Here is a 7,482-nt window from a genome sequence, read left to right on the forward strand (position 1 = left end):
AAAAAAAAAAAAAGTCTTTTGCAGAAGATTTTCCCAATGCAGTAAGTTTTTTGATTTCTTCATTGTTGCTTCCATGACAGTAACTGTGAATCTTAGTAAAATGAAATCCTTGACAATGTCAGTCTTTTCTCTATTTACCATAATGTTGTTTATTGGTCCAGTTTGAGGATTTTTGTCTTCTTAATGTTCAGGTGTAATCCATATTGAAGTCTTTAGCCCTTGATCTTCATGAATAAGTGCTTTAAGTCCTCTTCACTTTCCACAAGGAAGGTTGTGTCATCTGCATATCACAGGTTGATAATGAGTCTTCCTCCAATTCTGATGCTACATTCCTATACATTCATATAGTCCAGCTTCTCAGATTATTTGCTCAGCATATAGATTGGATAAATATGATGAAAGGATACAACCCTGACACCCACCTTTCCTGATTTTAAAACACTCACCATCCCCTTGTTCTGTTCAATTAACTGCTTCTTGGTCTATGCACAAGTTCAACATGAGCACAATTAAGTGTTCTGTAATTCCTATTCCTCTAAATATTATCCATAATTGGTTCTGATCCATGTAGTCAAATGCCTTTGCATAGTCAATAAAACATAGATAAACATCTTTCTGGTATTCTCTGCTTTCACCAATAATCTAGGTGACGTCAGTAATGATATCCCTGTTTCTATGTCCCCTTTAAAGAGCTGTGGTGGTATAGTGGATAAGGCATTTGGCTGCTAACCAGAAGGTCAGTTGTTCAAACCCACCAGCTTGTCTGTGGAAGGAAGATGGGGCAATCTACTTCTGTAAAGATTTACAGCCTTGGAAACCTAATGGAGGTCACTATGCGTTGGAATTGACTCAATGGCAGTGAGTTTGTTTTTTGCTTTTTGTGATATCCCCTTTAAATCTGGGTTGAATTTCTGGCAGTTCCCTGTGGATGTACTGCTGCAACCATTTGTGAGTTATCTTCAGTAAAATATTCCATGTGTGATATTAATGATATTGTTCAATTATTTCCACATTCTGTTGGATCACTTTTCTTTGGAATAGGCACAAGTATGTACTTTTTCCAGTCAGTTGTTGAGGTAGCTGTGTTCCAAATTTCTTAGCATTGACAAATGAGTGCTTCCCTTGTTGCATCTGTTAAAACACTTCAGTTGGTATTCCATCAATTTCTGAAGCCTTGTTTTTCAGCAATACCTTCAGTGTGTCTTGGATTTCTTCCTTCAGTACCATCAGTAGTTGATCATATTCTAGCTTCTGAAATGGTTAAATGTCAACAAATTCTTTTTGGTATAGTGATTCTGTGTATTACTTTCATCTTCTTTTGATGCTTTAACATCATTCAATATCTTGTCCATAGATTTCTTCAGTATTGCAACTTAAGGCTTGAATTTATACTTCCGTTCTTTCATCTTGAGAAATGCCAAGCATGTTTTTCCCTTTTTGTTTTCTAATTTCTTGTCTTTGCACATTTCATTATAATTCTTTACTTTTCTTCTTCAGCTGCCCTTTGAGATCTTTTCATCATCATTTCTTCAACTCGCTTTAGCTGCTCTGCACTCAGGAGCTCTGGTAGCCTAGTGCCTAAGGACTTGACTGCTAACCAGAAGGCTGGCAGTTCAAACCTACCAGCCATTCCTCGGAAGGAAGGTTCGGCAATCTACTTCCATAGTGATACTGCCTCGGCAACCCAAGGAGGGGTCACTGTGAGTTGGGTCTGACTCGACGGCACATAACAACAACTCTGCACTCAAGAGGAAGTTTCAGTCTCTTCTGACATCCATTTTGGCTTTTTCTTTCCCATTATTTTTTAATGATTTTTTTTATTTCTTCATGTATCATGTCTTTGATGTCATCTCACAATTTTTTGGTCTTTGGTCATGAGTCTTCAATGCCTCAAATCTACTCTTGATATGATCTTGAAATACAGGTAGGATATACTCAAGGTCATACTTTCGTTCTCATATAGACTTGTTTTAATGTTTTCCAGCTTCACCTGAAACTTGCATATGAGCAGTTGATGGTCTGTTCCACAATAGGACCCTGGCTTTGCTCTGATTGATGGTGTTGCGCTTCCTCATTGTCTCTTTCCACAGTTTCAGTCAATTTGATTCTTGTGTATTCCATCCAGTAATGCCCTGTGTACAGTCACTGTTTATGTTGTTGAAAAGAGGTATTTGCAATGAGTAAGTCATGGATCTTGCAAAATTCTATCATGTGAGCTCCAAAATAGTTTCTATCACCAAGGCCATTATTTTTCAACTACTAATCTTTCCTCTTCATTTCTTACTTTTCACATTCTAATCATCTGTAATTATCAATTCATCTTGATTGCATGTTTGATCAATTTCAGACTGCAGAAGTTATCAAAGTCTTCCATTTCTTCTTTGGCTTTAGTGGTTAGAGCATATATTTTAATAATTATATTATTAACTTGTCTTCCTCACAGTCATATGGATATTTTCCTATCACTAACACACTGTATTTCAGGATAGATCTTGAAATGTTCTTTTTGTTGATGGATGTAACACCATCCCTCTTCAATTTGTCATTCTCAGCCTAGTAGACCATATAATTATCCAATTCAAAATGGCCAATATAGTCCATTTCAGGTCACTGATGCCTAGGATCTCTGGTAGCATAGTGGCTAAAGCATTTGACTGCTAACCAGAAGGCTGGCGGTTCAAACCCACCAGCCACTCCTCGGAAGGAAGGTTGGGCAATCCTACTTCCATAGTGATACTGCCTCGAAAACCCAAGGAGGGGTCGCTATGAGTCGGGGCCGACTCGAGGGCACATAACAACAACAACAACAATGCCTAGGATATAAATCTTTCAGTGTTCCATTTCATTTTTGATATCTTCCAATTTTCCCAGATTCATACTTCATAGCTCCATGTGCTAATTACTAGTAGATGTTTGCAGGTGTTTCTTCTTATTTAGAGTCATGGCACATCAGTAATTGATGGTTCCCAAAGTTGTACTCTACTCATGTCATTAATGTTGACTTTACTTTGAGCAGGCAGCTCTTGCTCAGTCATATTTTAAGTACTCTTTAATTGGTGGATTCATTTTCTGGCAGTGTATCATAGGAATGTGGTCTTTTGTGATTGCATCCTTGTATTTTGTATTATGATTATTGATGTGTCTGTAATTCCCAACAATAGATACCATTCCTTAGTCATCTTTGTGTTTCCAACATATACTGTATTACTTAGCTTTGTTGCAGTGTGCTGTCAAGGCAGTTCTCTCTTATAGTGACCCTGTAGGACAGAGTTGAACTGCCCCCAGAGGGTTTCCTAGGCAGTAGTCTTTGCAAGAGCAGAATATCACATCTTTTTTCCCACAAATCCACTAGTGGGTTAACCACCAACCTTTCGGTTAGCAGCCAAACACTTAACTATTGTGCCACCAATAGCCTCTGAAATATTAATAAATTAATAAATACCTAGTAGGCTCTGAATAAGGAGCTCTGGTGGCACCAGAGCCACCAGCCACTCTGTGGAAGGAAGACTGAGCAATCTACTTCCATAAAGATTTACCACCTCAGAAACCCAAAGTGGGTTGCTATGAGTCAGAATCAACTCAATGAGTGAGTTTGGGTGGTTTTTTTGTTTGTTTGTTTGTTTGTTTTGTTTTTTACTGCTGTGAATATTTTGGTAAAATACAACATGCCCTGTCTATGAGTAAGAATTGACTCTCTGGCCATGGTTTTCTTATATTGTATTTGTTGTTGTTCTTTATTTTTTTTATGTGTATCTCTGCTGGTGCAATGGTTAAGGCATTTGATTGCTAACCAAAAGTTCAGTGGTTCAGACTCACCATGGGAGAAAAATGAGACAGTCTGCTTCCATACAGATTTACAGCCTTGGAAACTCTTTGGAGGTCACTATACATCAGAATCACCTTGATGGCAGAGAGATTTCTTTCTTTTTTTGAGTGAGGGGTGTTATATCGTGAAGCTATTTTCAATATTCCAGAAGCTAAGAAAAAGATAAATTTGTCCCCAGAAAGTTTCACAGACTTTTAAAAATTCAGAATGCTTTGCTTTTGTCCAGACTGATATCAGTTAAATATGTCAACACTGTTCAACACATAGGTCCATAGCTCTATGTGTCTGTTATTTAGGTATTACCTTCAATTTTTGCAAAAAATCAGAGTGTTTTAACTGTCAAATAAATACGGTAATTTGAGTCATATGGGTTAAGAGTGTATATATGGCTCTGGTGTCAGGATTGCCCAAATCTGCATCCTGTTTTACCTTGAGTAGCTCCTTAATTTTTCTGAGTCTCAGTTTTCACATTTGTACAATGTATATAATGATAATATCCACCTCATAGATTTCTTTTAAAAAATTGTATTAGAGGATATCTGTAGGTGTTAAGCATTTCTATTATATCAGTTCCAACTTGCTGTAACCAGTAAGAGTTAATGTTTCTCAAAAATTGCCAAAATAACCAGTAAAAAAAGAGAGAGAGAGAGAGAAAGGAAGAAGAAGAAAGTTAAAAGAAAAAAACTGAAAAACTTGGAAGATCTGACATCATTATTTTATTTTATGATGAAAATAATTTTGACCTTCGGGGATGATTTATTTTGCTTTAGGAGCCTCATTTCTTCTGTACTGCTAACCAAACAGTTTACTCCATTTTGTGCAACAATTTATAATGAACCTTAAAAGAACTACTGATTATCTTAGGTTTTTGGCTCAATTACTTGTTTCAAATGCTCATTGACTAAGGGAAGCATGTCATTTTCTCCTCTCCTGCACACTGGAGCATAACAATAGACTGTGAATAGAGCAAATCAGGAGGGACACAAATACCAGTATAAGAGGCCTATTGTGTTTAGTTTGTAGCCCTGTCATATGGTTTTAATTTAGATTGGCTGATGGATTATGACAGAGTGACAGATAGCACATTGTTCCTCTCTTGGAATCTCTAGATACTTGAGTATTCCTATTCTTATCTGTCCATTTTTGTTCCAAAGCTTAAATGAAATGGAATTAAGGCATTCATTTTGTTTTCCTGTGCTAAATGATTATCTCTGAAGTGCAATTTTGTGATTAGGCGAGACAGCATGCATACACTCAGCTAATGCTGATTTCCCCCAGGGTGCAGAACAGGTAAATTCATAATGAATGGATGTTGTGCTTTGATTTCAAATGGATGTTAAACCTCACCACACTTGCTAGGTTTTCTTTTACAGAATGTATTTAATTATTCTAAAATTAACAGGAGAATATTAAAATTGAACTTTAGAAATATGGCATTTAAACTTAAGGGAACTAACGGCTTATGAATGTTAATCCCCTTCAAAAAATGAAAGGAATTAATAAAAATAAAATAAAATAAAAACCTTACCTGACATAAATTAGGGAAGGTTTGGTCATTGAAAATCTTTACTTTAATTATTTATGTTCCTCCTGATTAAAAATTTAAATATCTGATTGCAGCTTTTATTTGTATTGTCAAATTTTAGTATTCTTTATTTTGAAAACTAGGGTAATTATTCAAATAATTACTGTCATAGCATTGCCATAGTTGTTTGGTCCTGGGGGGTGCTTTTGTTTTAATAAGAAGCTAGGGGTTAATAGTGGCATAGTGCCTAAGGCATTTAACTGCTAACCAGAAGGCTGGCGGTTCAAACCCACCAGCCCCTCCTTGGAAGGATGATTGAGCAATCTACTTCTGTACTGATACTGCCTCAGAAACCCAAGGAGGGGTAGCTATGACTCGAATTGACTTGACGGCAGTGAGTTTGTTTGGTTTAGGAGCTCTGGTAGCTTAGTGCCTAAGGCACTTGACTGCTAACCAGAGGCTGGCGGTTCAAACCCACCAGCCACTCCTCCGAAGGAAGGTTAGGTAATCTACTTCCATAGTGACACTGCTTCAGAAACCCAAGGAGGGGTCACTATGAGTCAGGTCCGACTCCACAGCACATAACAACAACAATAACAAGCAGTTAATGGTTAGCACAAAATATTTTCTTTATTGTTTACCTTTAAAACAATTTGTATATGAGTCAAATTATAAGAGGATTGAGCAGTCTCAAAATTAAACACAGTTTTACCAAACCACTAAAGTAGATGATTGGTACCCAAACCATACCTTTAAACTGATTTACCTAGAACAAAAATTGATTACAGTATTGTGACTCTTGATATAGGGAATGTAGTAGAATAAGTTTTCCAAACAAATTTTAATTAAAACCCTATTTCACGAGGAATATTAAAACTAATCAGAACTTCATGTAGCAAATGATTAGTTGACTTCATTCTTTGATCAGCTCCTATTTCCCACACTTAAATATCTTAGCATAGTGTCCAGTATACAGTGGAGCTCAATAAATCTCATTCTTTGAATTTTCATTATCTTCCCATTGTTTTCAAATTGAGTGAAATTAAAGCTTAATAAATTGATAGGTGATTTTCAATAATACAGCACAAGGTTCAAGGAAAAACTAATCCATTAAAATTTTTTAATTTCCTTTAGGGTCATGGTCTCATGGTATAATCCAATCATTTGGCATAATATAGTTCTAAAAGTTTCTGTTTTATCTCCTGGTATGGTGAGTAGTGTCTAGGGTCTTAAAATCTTATGAGCAGCCATCTAAGGTACGACTACTGATCTTTATGCAACTGGGGTGGGGGAGAAGAAGAGAGTGAAGGAAGTCAAAGGATCAGAAAGAACTGGAGAACAGGACTAATTGTCTCCATGAACCACTGCCTCCTTGACCAGAAGAACTAGATTATGCCCAGCTACCATTACCAAATGTTCTGTTCAGGGGCACAGTACATAGATCATGATAGAAAGGGAGAACAATGTGGAACACAACTTTAAATTCTTGAAGAATCTGTGGAGACTGCAAGAGTCCGCAGGACTATGGCTTTGAGTTACTATTTAGACCTTGAATCAAAGCTCTCCCCTGAAGTAACCTTTAAACCAAATAACAATTTAGCTCAAAAAGTAAAGATTCTTTCATTCACTGCTGTCGAGTTGGATCCGACTCATAGCGACCTCTCCTTGGGTTTCTAAGGCAATATCACTACAGAAGTAGATTGCCCAGCCTTCCTTCCAAGGAGTGGCTGGTGAGTTTGAACGGCCAGCCTGGTTAGCAGTCTTAAGTACCTTTTTTTATTGTGCTCTTTTAAACAATTATCCCTATAAGACCAAATGTTGTTGTTGTTGTTAATGCGCCTTCGAGTCGGAGCCAACTCATAGTGACCCCTCCTTGGGTTGCCGAGGCAGTATCACTACAGAAGTAGATTGCCCAGCCTTCCTTCTGAGGAGTGGCAGGTGGGTTTGAACTGCCAGCCTTCTGGTTAGCAGTCAAGTGCCTTAGGCACTATGCTACCAGAGCTCCCTTAAGACCAAATAGGCAAAAGCTATTCTAAAACATAGAGGCAAAGGTTGGGGCAGGGAGTTTAAGTCAATGGGAGTAAAACAACTAGAATAGAAATAACAAGAATATTGACACAATGTGAAAAAT

At 37.2% G+C, this 7,482-nt stretch overlaps 1 protein-coding gene across 1 annotated transcript in view; it reads left to right on the forward strand.

Moving 5' to 3' along the window:
* The window catches only part of PRKD1 (protein kinase D1), a 531,285-nt gene that overhangs the window by 377,149 nt on the left and 146,654 nt on the right, over nt 1-7,482 (forward strand). The gene's annotated exons all lie outside the window — the stretch shown is intronic.

Source organism: Orycteropus afer, unplaced genomic scaffold (genome assembly GCF_000298275.1).
Source record: "Orycteropus afer afer isolate SDZICR_OR568_19922 unplaced genomic scaffold, OryAfe1.0 scaffold00260, whole genome shotgun sequence".
Lineage (NCBI taxonomy): Eukaryota > Metazoa > Chordata > Mammalia > Tubulidentata > Orycteropodidae > Orycteropus > Orycteropus afer.